The sequence below is a fragment of the Rousettus aegyptiacus genome, unplaced genomic scaffold (assembly GCF_014176215.1).
Source record: "Rousettus aegyptiacus isolate mRouAeg1 unplaced genomic scaffold, mRouAeg1.p scaffold_m13_p_10, whole genome shotgun sequence".
NCBI lineage: Eukaryota > Metazoa > Chordata > Mammalia > Chiroptera > Pteropodidae > Rousettus > Rousettus aegyptiacus.
The window spans coordinates 72,967,061-72,983,297 of record NW_023416285.1 but is presented as its reverse complement, the minus strand read 5'-3'; the positions used below and the strand labels follow the sequence as shown (position 1 = coordinate 72,983,297).

The following is a 16,237-nucleotide window of genomic DNA, read 5'->3' as shown; positions in this document are numbered from 1 at the left end:
CTCTAAATGTAGAAGGGGGGGGGGGGGGTAAGAAGAAATATGATGTTTTATTAATATCACACACTTCTGTGTGTGTGTGTGTGGACTACAAGGAAAGGTACATAACCAGACAGTATAGGAAATTTCCACTGGCCCACATACATGGAAAAATAGGTCACATACTTTTGCCAACTCTGCAAGGCTATTCAGGTTCTTATGGGCTAAAGAACATTCAAGGAAGAAAACCTTGCTCTAACAAGGAGAGAAGAGGGAAGTGTATAAAGAGGAGGTGTTAACAGGGAAGGCAAGCCCACGGATTTACTTAGGTGCTCAAAAAGCTCTACTGCATGCTAATGGGTAGTCTCGGGGATTTTATTCAACCTCTCTGAGGCTCCTTTTACTCATCTGATATGGTCTAAGGTAACCCACCTATTAAGGACACTGTGAAAATAAATATGACAGCAAGTATGAAGTTCCTGGGGCCCCATATGAAAGAAAATAGTCAATGAAAGGCAGCTATGATGATTAAATTCATTTAAATTGTGGTCTTTTGGGGTAAATCAGCAAACACTCAAAATATTTAAAGCATTGTGAGCTGTTAGTATTTTAAATGTTCCTTTACCTTTGGAGGTCCTTTATAGCTGGCTTTTCTGCCCATATATAACTAATTTTCCATAACTACTCAGCTTGTCTTTGAATAAATACACTTGATTAGCTAGGCTCTGTATAGCTACTATCCCACCAAGAGTGAACAAAACCCCACAAGAGTCTCACTCCTGCCCCCTCCAAGAAAGACCCTGAGTCCACACCTATCTCTGGTAAACAAAATACTGCGTTCTTTTAACTTCTATGGTCCTCAATCATTTGTTCTAAAGTTCTTTCCAACTCAGTGGCCTAATTAACTAAGATCCAGCTTTTAAATTAACATACAGTGCTTGAAGGAACTTTGACCCACAGAAACTTGGCATTTGACTGGCTTCTCTGAGTTCAACCTGTGTCACGAGTGTCAGTTTCAAGGGTAACAAAGGACCTGGCTGTTTGCTTACAGCAAATGGAGGTGGTGCCACGTCATTAACCAGCTTTTACCACTGAACCCTGAGCAAAAAAAGTTTGCAGCCTGCATGTCAGTTTTCAGAGTTGACAGAATGAAATAATATATACTTCCGCACTGAAAAGCACCTAAGTTCTTTCTACCTGGCATTCTAATTAAATATCAGTTGTTTAAGAAACATGAATATGGCCCCAAGATCAAAGTGATCAGAGTATAAATCAGATGTTTGAGCAGGTGCATGTTATGTCCGACCAGATTCTGCCTTGGTGAGCAAACAGCTCTCTCTAATGGTTCCTGAGTTCCCCTTTCTTAATGTATTATAAAACACGCATCACACACAAGGCAAAGACAACAACAGTACTTGAGAGTTCACGTTCCTGCCTGTAATGAGATTAATAGCATCCCCCAAAATTCATACGTTAAAGCCCTGACCCCACGTCAGATGTGACTGCATTTAGAAATAGGGCCTTTAAAGAGGTAATTAATATTCCATGAGGTCACATGGGTGAACCCTAATCTGATTTGGCTGGTGTCCTCATAAGAGGAGATTAGGACACATTCACACATAGACCAAGGGACAACCATGAGAGGACATGATGAGAGGGTAGCCATCTGCAAGCTGAGGAGAGAGACCTCAGAAGAAACCAAATCGACTGACCTTGGACTTTGAACTTCCAGTGTCCAGAATTCTAGAACTGTGAGAAAGTCAATGTCTCTTGTTTTGGCCATTCGTATTTGGTTATGGCATCCCTAGCAAAACTAATATGCTGCCCTACTCCCTGCATCGATCAGCCTCATGTCCCAGGACCAGGCAGGCAACAAATGAGTGAGGCAGACAAAGAGCAAGATGATAGGAGTGGTGTGGACAGTGGTAAACAGAAGAGGGCATGTTCTATGTACAGGGACTGAATTTAAAACTTAAAATACTACGAAGCTACACAAAATATGTCCATGGCTTGATTATGTCAGTAACCCTTCGGTTTGCAAGTCCTGGGCTAAACCACTCCAATATGACATTTAAAAACAATATACATTTAAAAAAACCTCACTATTCATGCTTTCAGCAAATATTAATTAAACTTCTACTACAGGCCAGGCCCTAGGCCAGGCACTGGGCATAGCGGTAGTGAACAAAATAGGTGTCTTCTCTACCTTCGTGGTACATAATGGTCTGGATAGGCATTAAGCGAGGCTAGAAATAACGAGTTGAAAAGACAAAGCTGCTCTTCTCCAGGAGTACAAAGTAAGGAACAGCGAGTTCCTGGGTGCAGGGACCTGAGAGGGCATGGCATTTTTGGAGAATGACAACTAGTTGGACTGAGGGTGGGCAGTGGAGAGCAACAGGGCGTGCAGCTGAACAAGGCAAGGAACCAGAAGCTCACTTTTTATTGCACAGTGAACCACTGGAGAATTTTAATCAGGAGGTGACACTGCCAGAACCTCATGTTAGAAAGATCACTCTGACCACAACTCAGAAGGGGGTAAAGGCAGGGCAACCCATCAGAAGATGAAGGCAGGAACCAGGGAAACAGATATAGGGGTTCTTGGTGGTCAAGGTCAGGGATGCAGAACTGGAATTGTCATGGCGTTCAACCATGGCCCTGGGTGACACTGACCAAGGACATTATGTGCGTAAAGAAAAGCATTAGTTTTTTCCGTTGTGTACTTTGATCAATGAGAACATGCATTTCTTAAGAAGTTTTAATTGATCTTACATTTCACATCAGGAAACTAACTCTACTCATTATTTATCAAAGCCACATATGACTGTACCCCAGTTTCCTTATTTGCAAATATAGATAATAAAGGCACTTCCCTCATAGGGAGGATTTTTTGAGTTCATTAATATGAGTAAGTATTTAAGTGCAATAAAAGTTAGCTATTATTAAAGTAGATATAAACTTTAAATAACAAATGCATATAATTAATGACCATGCAATTAACAACAGCCCCCCACACAATGAATATGAGCCAGATTAAACCAACAACCACAACCACAGAATAAAGTTATATAAAGTAATCATCTTAGAAAGGAACCGTCTCTGATTTCCTTAATCTCTCCAGAGATCCCACATAGCCTCTTAGAAAAGGCCCTAATATTTGTACATGATCATGATTTTAAATTATAAAATACTTTGTCTCAGGTAAAAATGTGTCAAAGAGTAAAGATTCAGTGGAATGTAGGACATTCAAGGGGAGACCGACTGCAAAGGAGCACAAGAGAACTTTCTAGAGAGATGGAAATTTCTATGTCTTGATTGGGGCAGTGGTTCCTGGCTGTATATGTTCCAAATATCACTTAAAATGTGTGAATTTTATTATATGTAAATTATACTTCAATAACGATCAAATAAAAGTAGAAGAGATGGAAGATAGGGGAAATGGAAATTCACAGAAAAATGGATATTTATATTCCAAAGAGAAAGGGGAAAAAAATAGATTTGCATGGAAGAACTTGCCTTAACATTTTTAATTTCCAAAAACATCCTCTCTTTGAGGGGACAAAGCTGGATGGGAATGTAAAAGAGCCTCCTTATACAAGAAACATTTTGAAAACTTACCCTCATTATCCTACGTCTAAAGAACAGGACTTTTTACTCCTAGTTTCAGAGGACAAGCTGCCCTCTTGTGGCTTTGACATATATTTCCTGAGCACAAAAGTAGACAGTTTAATTAAATTATTCAGGTGGCAAGCCTAGCCTGTCCACGAACAGTTTTCAAGGTAACTGAGAGTCGGTGTGCTGGCTACTTCCACAAAAGAGAGCTCATGGGCCATTATGGGCTTGTGTCATAGTCAAGCTTTATAAATAGCTAAGAAAATAGGGTTGTTACAAAAAACAAATTCAAAAGATGTTTTATCTGAATTTAGAGTGTTGCTTAATTTTAACTTACTCTAGTACATACGTTCACTATTGCAACAAAGAATCTATGTATTACAAGCAAGCATATGTCTCAAACAAGGTGAAACAAGAAACAACTGAAAGTTTCAATTACGAAATCTGTGAATATCATTTATTACTCCCACGATAACTCTGTACCAAGAAAGAAAACAATAACAAGCAAATACTACCCAAAACACTGGGTTTCATTAATATTGGCATGCAGAGAATCTAGGTGTCTTATGAAACATTAAGTATTTGTTTAAAAAAAAGAAAGAAGGGAGGGATAGAGGGAAGGAAGAAGGAAACAGACAAGAAAGAAAGGAAGGAAAGGAGGGAGGATCAAATAGCATATAGCACTCACAGTCTACCTGGGATTTCCTTTCCCAGCTTTCTCCATCTGGCTCTCTCCCTGACTAGATTCAGGTCTCCACTCTAATGTTACCTCCTCCAAGAAGTCTTCCTTGACTACTCTCTGAAAACATCTAATAACCAACCTGGCGCTCTCTTGCCTCTTTCCTGCCTTTATTTTTCTTCTTTGCAATTATTATTATCTGAAATTACATTATGTATTCATTTTTATCACTTTTTATTATCTCTCTGTCCTACTGGAATGTGAGCTCCATCAGAAAAGGGGCTTTCTCTTCTAAAACAGGGCTTGACACTAGTCAGTACTCATTATTGGAGAAATGAAATAACCCTGTTTGAGGAGATAATAAATCCTAATACAGTATGTTCCAACACTGTATCAGTATCGAAAGTCCTTCCTCAGGTCTACCTCAAGTTTCTCCTATTTCAACAAAAGGCCATATTCTTTAATTGAATCCCGGAGTGACAGACAGTGGTTGGTCAATATGCTCTGTCAAGTAAAGTAATTATTTAGGATCACAGCTTTTTAAAGGTAAAATGAGGACTTAGTTATAACCTGCTCCAGCCCTTTTGTTTTGAAGTACACAGGCTCAGAGGATATTGGTTGTTTTCTCCAGGTTCATGTAGAAAAAGCGAATGATAGCAAACACCAGACCACTTAAAGTGTGCATAGTGTTGGACTTACCTCTATAATCTTAGGACCCAGCACGGTGCCTGGCACCAAGAATGAGCTCAGCAGAAATGCACCCAATAACAACTGCCCTCAATCCTGTTCTAAGTGCTCATTCAACTGAACTGTACTTCCTCTCATTACTGTCCCAACTATAACTTCCTATCTGAGAATTGTTTCCAGTTACTTGCGTCATGAGTCATTATTTCCTGTCCTCTCTCCTTTAAACATGCAGTTCGACAACATATGAGGCACATCAGTATATGTGGGGACTGGTTCGATTCTAACCTAATTCAAATAGCCCAGCATGGAAATACCAAAGAAAATGTGGGATATGCAAAGCTAAAAAAAAAAAAAAAAAAGACAAAAAACTGGTAGTGCACTTGGCCACAGGTGCCATGACTGTAATGCAAGCCAGGAACGCTGTCTGGTTCATGTTTGTTTTCTTGCAGCACCTAGCAGTATGCCTGGCACATAGTCAAGGCCCGTTTGTCGGGAGGAATAAGAAAACGACACTGCAGATTCAGTTTATACTCAGCCTACACTGCTTTGATAACAAGTAAATTTACTTTATAATAACAGCTCACACTTGCATAGTGTCTTCCGTTCTCAGCACTTTACCTACATCTCATTGACCTTTCCCAAGATGTATACCTCACCTGTAAGGGAGATACTAAAACTCTGAAAACCAAGTCGTTTTTAGAAGTCAGCAGCCGAATCTAGACTCTAGTCTCTAACAAGACTCTCTGTAGACTTCTTTGCCTCCAGTATGTCTGTCTGTGTACCCATATGCTTTGCTGAAGAAATAGTGATGTGTTTGATTAGGCAACATTGCCCTAGATCCAGCTAGTGGTATTAAGCAATATAGAGTGCATGCAACATTATCTTTCTAAAATCTGAAATATTCTGGATCCCAAAGCACATCTGAGCCAACGGGTTTCAGTAGAGGATTTCTCAGAATTACCTTAACGCAGAGAAGTAACCTAACCACAGTCACACACGTAGGCAGTGGCAAAGCTGGGATTCCAATCCAGGCAGTCTAATTCTGTAGGCGTGCTTGTGGCCACATTATCCTGCCTCTCTAATCGATGATGTCGGTTTGACCTGAAAAACAATGATTGCTTCAACTATTTTTGTGACGTGGCTCCAGGAAATAAGATTCAGCAAGGTGAATGGCTGGGGTGAACTTGTGTTGTCACCCATGAAGACTGATTTGGACTATCGATGACCTCAACTAAAAATGGGCTCAGAGATAGTAACCAGAGCACAACAGACTTCCTAAGAACTCATGATCATGTTCGGGAAGAAGGCATTACAAAGTTTTTGATCAAAACATTCGCCTCCCTGAATGCCTCCCCAGGAGCTTCTGGGAAAAGCTGAGGTAAACCTGCTAGGGGTATGGCATAATCTTTCCACATTATTTATACTTCCCATATTCTTTTATAGACTCTATAAGTGAGAAGAGAGAGTTGTGGGGGGAGTGTGAACAGAAGGCTTTGTAGGCAGAAAGGGGGTGTATGTTTATGTATGCAGGGAAACATACTCTTTATAAACTGACTTGCCTAATGTCCACAATGCAGAACCATGATAAACTGTGTTTCCACTTTTGTTTCTACACTCTGAGCTAATTATTTGTGGAAATAAAAGATACTATTTTATCGGGGCCAGCAGCATTCTTACTTTATCAAGTACTTGGGGTGAACTCCAGTTCTTCAGGTCTCAGTTCAAATGCTACTCCCTCAGGGAAGCCTTCCCGACACCCCAAATTAAATCGTTTCCACCCTTTCATTCTCTCTCACATCTTGGTGTAAGCCTTCCCTCAGAACACTCATCATGATCTGTAATTAAATATTTGTGAGCTCATTTGTTCCCTGTTAAGCTGTCCCCACCAGGCTGTTACCTCCATGAAGCCAGGACCCTTGTCTGTCTGCTTACGTCTGTGTGCCCAGCATGTATACAGCACCTGACACATCCTAGATGCTCCATAAATATGTGTTGAATGAATGAATGAGTGAGTGAATGAATGAGTCTTGATGTCACAACAGAAAACCAGGCATTGGCAGCACTTCACTAGCAAACACACACAAGGTCTTTGCCCACCCCTGAATTGTGAAAGCTTTATTGCCTGGGTAATTCTGTACCTAGTGATGTGTTATCTCTATAGTTTTGGGTGGTTACTTCACTTCATTATTCTTAGTATTTAACTTTTAACCTGTTTAGATCTTGTCTTCCCAACTAGATTAAAAGTACATTTAGTGTAAGTCGTACTGCCTTGAATTCCACAAAGCCCCCTTGCCAGTATTTGGCATCTACTCTTTAATGGTCTAGTGCTTAAAACGGGTATTGCATGTGGGCAAACTGAAGCTCTAAAGTTCAGGATAGTGTCAAATGAGAAAAATCTGAAGTGAACATTGGAGATTTTATCCAAAAAAATTCTTAAATGAGTCAAGTGTCCAGGAGGACAGACTAAGTGTTATTTAAATACAAAATACAGGTTCTAACTTTGTTTATGTGAGTGACTAACACTAGGGCAGAGAAAATCTTAATTAAGTCCTTTGTTAGCTTCATGAAATATCCCTATGCCATCCTTCAGATCCCACCCAAATCAGAAAATCTCTTGGTGGCACAAAAGCAGAATTTTTGTTGTTTTGCTAAGTCAGGCTCTTTATTATGGGGTAGAAACAACACTTGTTCCTGATTTCTCAATTCCTCATTCCTGCTGGCAGCACAAAAAATGCCCTGGCCCAGACTCTCAAGCTCAACCAACCACAAATGAAATAGATAACTCAGTGTTCTTTCAAATCTACATATTTCAAGCAGTTTTTAATGTTCGCTCTTTGTTTCTCTTCTTTTCTTTATCTTTTTCTTCCTTCCTTCCTTCCTTTCCTTTCCTTCCTTTCCTTTCCTTCCTTTCCTTTCCTTCCTTTCCTTTCCTTCCTTTCCTTTCCTTCCTTTCCTTTCCTTCCTTTCCTTCCTTCCTTCCTTCCTTCCTTCCTTCCTTCCTTCCTTCCTTCCTTCTTCTTTCCTTCCTTCCCTCCCTCCCTCCCTCCCTCCCTCTCTCCCTCCTTCCTTCCTTCCTTCCTTTTTTTTTGGTCAAATTACTTGAGATAGATGTTAATGGATTTAGATCTGTGAATCATTCACTCATAGCCAGGCAATCACTTTTGGGCATTACTCTGTTCTCATTTTCTTTACCAACCCTCATAGAAGCACAATAGTTAAAAACCAGACCAGTCAGTTAAAACTCTGTTGTCAAAACACAGTCAAACCACTCAGAATTTTCACAATCGTCAGGAATTTCCTAACATGGCCAGAGTCACTGACAGTTAAAGAAGGTTTCACCAACCTGCAGAATCTGAATCCACTCCACGAAAGGTGCAAAAAAAAAAAAAAAAAAAAAAAAAAAAAAAAAAAAAAAAAAAATCCCTAAAATGCTTTAAGCGCTAAGGTTAGCCTTTAAAATACAGGGCATGGAAATTTGGAGTTGTGCTCATCTCCAAGTTCCCAAGTCACAGGTGTTTTAGAGGAGTTAGTTTTTACATGGCTCGCCACTTTCTTCCCACCCTCATATGACCAATAGAGCTCAAAGCATTCTTGCTAGGTTCAGTTTTTTAAAAATCTAATCAGAGCTCACATATAACCAATTCCTTGGGTGGAGTGACCGATGTCTTTGCTCTCCCTGCTCCTCCCAGGGCCACCCTTATGTCACTTGCAAGCCTGAGCAGCCAGGAGGTGGTGGCCCTACCTGATCCTTCCCAACATCCTCGAGTGTCTCAAGTTTTAATATATTCTGTACAGTGTACTATTTATGTCCTCTTTGACTATTAACCTCTCTAACAAATCAAAAGTTGATGCTGTTACCTTTTCTTTCATTATTTGCCATGTTTTTCACACTGGCTATGTGACAGACACTGCATTAAAACAGATTATGTGTCTGTTTTTAATACTCTCAACAAACAAGTAAGTGGAAACTGTTAAGCCTGCTTTCCATGAAGGAAACTGAGGCGTGGTGAGATTGTCTTGTTTTAAAAAAGAAAAAGGCTTTTAAGAGGCTGAGACTTAAACCTTGACCTTTCTGGCATTATAACATTGTCGCAGAATAGGATATCTGTCCACCAGAAGATCAGATATCTCTTGCCATTCATTCATTCATTCATCCAGTCATTAACACTTACTAGATAGAGGTCCACAATGCATGGTCCGTCCACTCAATAACTTGAAACCTGTTTCTTCCACTCTATATGATACACCAAATTTTACATTTTATCATCTCTCAAATAACCTATGTCTATCTTTGCTCATTTTAAAAGCTAATATTAAATCAATTCCACATTTTACAATCTCTAGTCAGATGACAATCCAGGGAACAAGGTCCCTGAGAGATCATCTTCAAAATCTACTAGATTTAAAGATATACAAAGTCAATAGAAAGAGACCACTTGGCCTCTTTAGCTCTAAAATGGTAAAATCGATGTGATTAAAGAAAAAATATTACTATCAGAAGAGGGGTGGTCCTCTTTTGGAAGCTTAGGAAAAGCTGGACAGGTAAAAGTTAGCAGTGCCCTCTGGAGCACAGATGGAGAGAAAAAATTTTAAAGTCACTGGACTTTAGAAGAAAGACAAGATCAGCCTACTGTGAAGTAGATTAGGGTTATACCAGGCCAGGAAAGTGGGTATTATTAAATTTTGGATACTTTTTCTCCCAGTTCTAATTCTATGCTAACTCAGTGGCTTTCTGACTATATCTGTTGAGAGAGAATGTGCTCATTTCCCAAAAGTAACCCTACTGTCAATAGTCAACAAATATCCATGGAGGACCTGCTCGAAGCCATCATTGTGCTGGATGTTCATCCTGACCTACCCATCCCTGGGACTTACAGTAGAAACACTTATCCCCGCAGGGCCCCTCACAGAGCCCCTTTCTTGAAAGGCTGGGCACCACTGTGTTGCAGCAGCACTTCTTAAGCTTGCCCAATCACCTGAAGAGCTTATTAAAAATCAGATTCCTGAGCCTTGCCTTGGACCTTCGGCTTCAGCACCATCAAAAGAAGCATCTAGAAATCGCTCGTTTTAAGTGTCCCAGTACTTCTACTCATCTGACGAGGTTGTCAACCCCAATAGACAATTAACTTAACCTATTGTGGGTGTGGGCCCAGGAAAAGGCAATATATTCACTTCAATATGATACACTGAGGATTCAGAGTTTTGAAAAACTATTTTGAGAAATAATAGTACAATAGCTTTTTAAATCAAACTAAATCCTCATTCCTTTGCCCAAAATCCTACTAAGTCCCCAAAACTTAGCTCCTGTCCCACTGCAATCCCATGTGACATAATATTCAGAACATCAGTGAATGCTAGGTAGTCAAGCTAATGTTAATATTGTCAGTGCTAACAAAACCCTTAGCTCAATACTTTAAGCAAATGAGCAGGCAATACTTTTTCAACAGCCTGGCCTGGCCCTTTCTAAGCCAAAGCCTACAGAAGTTTTCAGGTGCACAATACATTGCTCCTCATAGTGAACAACATACACACATAATTTGCCCACAAAATGCTTATTTATGACTATTCCCTGGAAACTAAAACTTATTTCACTGATTATATATTTTTTCATGATGTGTAGTAATGGTTCAATAAATCAGGCTGCTCAGAAGCAATATTATTCTTAGAAAAGACAACATCAATGAAGAATTTGCTCCAACAGATAAGGTCATATTTGGTGGGTGTGAAACTCTAAATGCCATATCTCAAAAAGAGGCAAGTCCAAAGATAAGGTAGCATAAACAGGCAGTTTAAAATTATCCAAAGTGAATGGATCCATGTGTTGTTTTAGACTGGCATTCTTTGGCCCTTGCTAAAATCAGAAGTGTAGTTTTAGTGTAGTTACTGACCTCACCACTATTCACCATTCACGGCTATTCACCATTCAACTACGCTGACTCCAAGTAAATCTTTTTTGCTTCATAAACAGCATTTAAACAATGAACACTTTGATGCCCTATGGTGCCTTTTTTCCTTTCTTTCTTTCTTTTTTCAATGACTGTGAAAACTATAAAATGCTCTCCAAATTTTGTAGCTGTATTGTAATTATCCTGCAGGGTCCCCAGAGGCCAAATTCTTAAAACAGTAAAATACCTTAGATATCTACTAGTTAATGTAGATAAGAAAATGGATTCAGACAGGTGATTTGCCCAAGGTCATAAGCCAGCATTCACCTCAGCCCATACCTGAAGCCTTTCCCATTGCATTTATGATGGTACTCAGAGAGGGTAGTGTCCAGGAGGCATTATGTGGTGGACTCTCCCACATGCTAACCTTCTACTCAGTCCATTCTTTGGGCTTGCCTAATCCACAGAAGTAATAAACACTTCTCCCAGTGTGTTTGTGTAACCAAGGCTATTTCTTGAAGTTAAAACAAAAGAGTAACAGAACTTCTGTGGCATATCTAAATACAACCTTCAGGAGGACACATTTATAAGTGTAACTGCCTGATGTACTTGAAAGTTATGAAAAATACAAGGTACAGAGGTCGCTCCCTTCTATGGAACACAAAGAGTTCATAGTTCCCACACTGCAGTTAGGTCTGGCCATTTGACTTTGCTCTAGCCAATGGATGGAATGGTAATGGTGTGGGCCCTGATGATAGGAGATGGGCCTGGCCCTAAAATTCTACCACGTACTCTCCTCTAGCTCTTTTTTCCTCTGGTTGACTGGGAGAGTGATGCCCAGGCAACTCTGGATATCATACTGGAAAATGCAAAGCCACTCTCAGTCTGGATCTCCAAATGAGTTCACGGAGGTAAGCCACCCACCCCACCAACCTACACACACACCAGGATGGCAAGAAATATATTTCTATTGGTCTCTATGTTACTGCTACTTAGTCTAACAAAAACACAAGAAATCTCTGAAGAATGGGAAAAGTGTGGTTTTAAAGTAAGAGAAATAAACAGCACAGGTAATACATTTGTTGTTTATCATCAACCACAAAACAACAGGAAGGAATCAACAGGATTTGGGGAAGAGTAAAACAGAAACTTAGTTTCTTTCTAGATTATAAGAAAAATCCCTATCTTGTTTTCAGAACAGTTCATTTATAAGTTGCTTTTTGAAACATAGAAAGGTTTTTTCCAAAGAAAGAATGCCAGAAATGATGTTCAAAAGATTAAAAAAAAACCAACTTTTCCCGAAGTGCGATAGAAATGATTCTAAAAGTAACACCAGTCTTGTTACTCTGAGGCCTGAGGATCCTTGGGGTGAAGGGGGTACAAAAAGGTGCAGAAGAGCTCCTATGCAGGGGCCCCAGGGGCTGAAGGCCCAGGAGGAGGGCCCTGGCACGGGTGGCTTGGGTAGGTTGGTGGTGGGAACGGGCAGGGGCTGAAGAAACATTTCCTCTAGCAACCTCAATCTTGGTGAGAGCACAAAATCCATTTGTCCACAGATGCAACATTCTTCATCCTGTACTTTATCGAGGGAGGCAATGAATTCAGCTAAGCTTCTACAGTGTTCCTGATCTGATCCCAAATGGCAGTTTCATTAATGAGCTGTAAAGTTATTTTCTCATTCATCCTGAGCTGCCCCAGTGATGTTAAGCGGTACTCAGCATGATACTTGATACTACATGGCAGTGTGGTTAAGAGCCTTGGCGCTGGAGCAGGGTTCTTGATGCCTTTGCTGGACTGTACATTAACCTTTTACTTGCTGGCTTATGGGCATATCCAGGGGTTAGTGCGGAAGGGGCTAGAGAGGCCAGGCTGTTGGTGGCAGGGACACACTGGAGGCTTGGAGCAATAATTATCCACCAAGAAGTATGGAAAGATTTCAGTTAAAACCCAGCATGGCTGTACCAGTGCATACGACTATCAGCTTTGGTGAAACATGCAAGCTTTGGAAACAGACCTAGGCTCAAATCTTAATTCCGTGACAATCCAACTATGTGAACATGGGTAAGTATTCCTTATAGTCACTGAGATGTAGTTTTTTCAACTGCAAAATGAGGATGAGGACAAGGATATGAAAGCACTTGATATAATGTCTGATGTTAAACAGATGTTTAGTAAAAGCTAGTATCTCTAAACCCCCTCCCCAGCTCACATTACCTTCACAGCAAGCATAAGGTACAAGGATTAGGATAAAGGATAAATAGAGGATAAATGATAAGGTTACAGAATGAAAAGGATAGTTAAGACTTAGGGAGAGACCGGGGGGGGGGGGCGGGGGGAGTAAAGAAGATCCTGGAGGATTTTGCTATACATTGTTGAGAACTGCTTCAGAAATAGGTCAATATCCCCAGTAGAAAGGATTATCAGCCCAAACCAGACCTTTGGGTTAGCTGGGTGCTAATTCTCGGAATGTCACTGACTAGAAGCTCGGTATCATGTTAGAAACTGTATGATAGAACCAGTTTTGAGGGCAACAGCATTAAGAATCCAATGGTCTTGGTTCAGATCTTTGCTCGGTCATTTACTAGTTGTATGTAAATCACTTAATCTCTCTGTTCCTCTGTTTCCTTATTCGTACAAGAAGGATAATCATAGTACCTACATTCTAGCTCATAAGGATAAACTGAGTTAACACAAGTAAAGTGCTAAGAATGGTGCTTACCTGCTAAGAAGCATACACCTTAGCTATCCTTTATTCTTATTATTCATTAGCACTGGACACAGAGACAAAAAGCTCTGCTATCTCTTAACAATGGGGAGTTTATCTTATAGATGTATGTTATAATTGCAAAATGACATGTATAGAAGATAATTTATTTTGGCATTGTTTTTAATAGTAAAAGACTAGAAACAAGCCAAATGTCCATCAACAGGGAACTAGTTAAATAAATTACAGTAAACCTATACAATGGAATACTGTCATTATTTTTTTCAAAAGTCAATGTGGAAGCTTTCAATGCACTGAGATGGAGAGATTTCCAAAACGTATTGCCAAGTGAAGAAAAACAGATTGCAAAACTATTCACCTAATATTTTATACCTTTTGTTGAAAGGGGGTAGGGGAGTAGAAGCTACAAGTATATTTTGCTGCGTAGCACAAAGAAATTTCCAAAGGGTAGATAAGAAACTAAGGAGTTGATACCTATGCTTAGTTCATTTGAATAAAACAACTCAATAATAAAAAAGTGCTGGTCTTCATCATTATGCATTCTTCGTTAATTTAATTCTCTTATGAAACTTATTTATTCATTTAAAGTACAATATATTAAAATTCACCACAAAATTATATGTGTTTTCTATCCCTAGTGAGAACTGAACAGGAGAAAAGTTAATCTGATAAGCATATATTGTATGCATTTTCAAAAGACGTATAATTCCAACACAATTATTTCTGCGTTGTAGGATCACAGGTTATTTTTATTTTCTCCTTTGTGTTCTTCTGTTTCTCTAGTGGCTTGCTTTATTTTTATAATTAGATTAAAATTTATCCTGATAAAACATTCTAAAAAGAAAATTATCTTCCGTGATTAAGAAAAGAAAGTTTTGACTTTGAGGGTAATTGAGAACTGGAATAGTTTACTAATAAAGACAATTGGAATGTCTATTTCTGCAGGACTTTATAAAAATAGTATTAGACAGCTTTAAATACTCATTTGTTAAAGGCTAAAGGTTCGATCAGATGATGTTTTGCCAAAAATCTGTAATAGCAAATGAAGAGCAGTATTTAGAATATTTTTAATTAAAAAAATTAGGAAGAATGGAGCCAATTGAACAGGTGGAAGAATCTAGATTGTGCAAAAAAAAGGTGTTCAGTTCTGCAGCTTCTCTCTGTAGTTATTGAGGGTTATTAGATTTCTGAGATTGAAAATTTTTTCTAACAATGTAAGAAGCCCTCCCAAAGTGTTTACATAGAACATAATTTTATTATTTCAGAAATAATCTGGGCAAAAGTAGTACCGAGAGAAACTTTCAAGTTTTCTAGTAAAAAAAAAAAAAAATCAATTTTAATTATGGTTTTTCTAAGAAATCTTGAAGACTTGTATTTGTTAGATCCCAGTGAACCTCAGGGGACATCCTACTATGACAAATGAAATTAAGGCAAGAAAGAATTTCCAGATTCTAAAAAACTCAAAGAAATTACTCCTTCTAGACTATTAGACAAATTCAGGTTCTCTAGGTATATTTGAGAATTTCATAAGTAATCAAAATATAGATGATAAGAGAGGAGAAGAAAAAAGCAAGATAGCTATCAAAATATTGAAAAAACCATAATCGGAGGGAAAGAACAAAAAATTAAGAGAAAGTTAGATAGGTTGCAAAGATGATCAGATGAGAGCCATTTTGGACCTCAAAGCAAAGGTTCTTGACTGGGGTCATTTTGTTCCCTGACCCCAGAAATTATTTAGCAATGCCTAAAAGTATTTTTAGTGAGTAGGAGGCATGAGATTCTGCTAAGCATCTTATAATGCACAGGACAATATCCCACAACAATCCAAAATATCAACTGTGCCAGGGTTGAAAAACTGATCTGAGGTTGGTGGGAGGTATGGGTGGGGGAGAATATTAGTCCCAAAGAAATAATGTAATTCGCAAAAGGAATATTATTAACATAGCTACCTATATAAGGATTCTCACCAAGTTATTGGGCTTTGGAATTTGAGTAATGGTTTTGCCCTTAATCTCCTCTGGGCCACCTTGTTCAGGACCTACTGTATGCCAGGGTGACCAATTCCTTTGGGTTTTCCCAGGCCTGCCTTGGTTTTAGCACTGCGAGGACACATGAAGCCAAGAGTACATGTTGGCCAAGAGCACAGTGCCATTTGGTCATTTGGAATTTTTCTCTTTTGAAGAGAAAAATCTGGTTCAATTATTCTTTTCTCTGTGCCTTTTCTCACATATAATAAGCTTTCAAGGCCAGGCTTGAGGAGGGGAGGAAAAAAGGGTTTGATTTCTCAGATACTCTGTGCCTGGTGGCTGCCTCTTGGCAAACATCCCAGTGGGAAGTGGGGAGCCTCTTGGGGGTCTGTCAATAGATCATCTCCTATCCCCACCCAGATCCCTCCCTAGCATGGGTTCTCCTTCAGGGGCCGTGGGGAAACACTCCCTCCCTGGAGGCCCACATGGCTTGCTAAGAGGCAGGGTATGCAATCAGCATTCATGGGGCCTTTCCCAAACTCCTCCTGGGGAGGCACCTCAGGCAATAAAATGCATTCCTTGAAAATGGAGGCCTTTCCTCCTTATCTTTCCTAGATTATACTCTCTCAACAGCCTATTTCTTATAAATGTGAAACATTCTCACTCCTATCTATCCTCTGATCACTGGACATAATTTATAACAAAGTATTTC

At 39.4% G+C, this 16,237-nt stretch overlaps 1 protein-coding gene across 7 annotated transcripts in view; it reads right to left on the bottom strand.

Moving 5' to 3' along the window:
• The window catches only part of RBM47 (RNA binding motif protein 47), a 140,722-nt gene that overhangs the window by 87,022 nt on the left and 37,463 nt on the right, over positions 1-16,237 (bottom strand). For 5 of the 7 annotated variants that reach the window (XM_016119965.2, XM_016119968.2, XM_016119959.2 and 2 more), the window contains one exon: positions 5,913-6,052. The exons of the other annotated variants lie outside the window; for them this stretch is intronic. The gene's annotated coding sequence lies outside the window, so the exon portion shown is untranslated. The remainder of the gene's footprint in view (positions 1-5,912; positions 6,053-16,237) is intronic. 7 annotated transcript variants of the gene reach the window in all.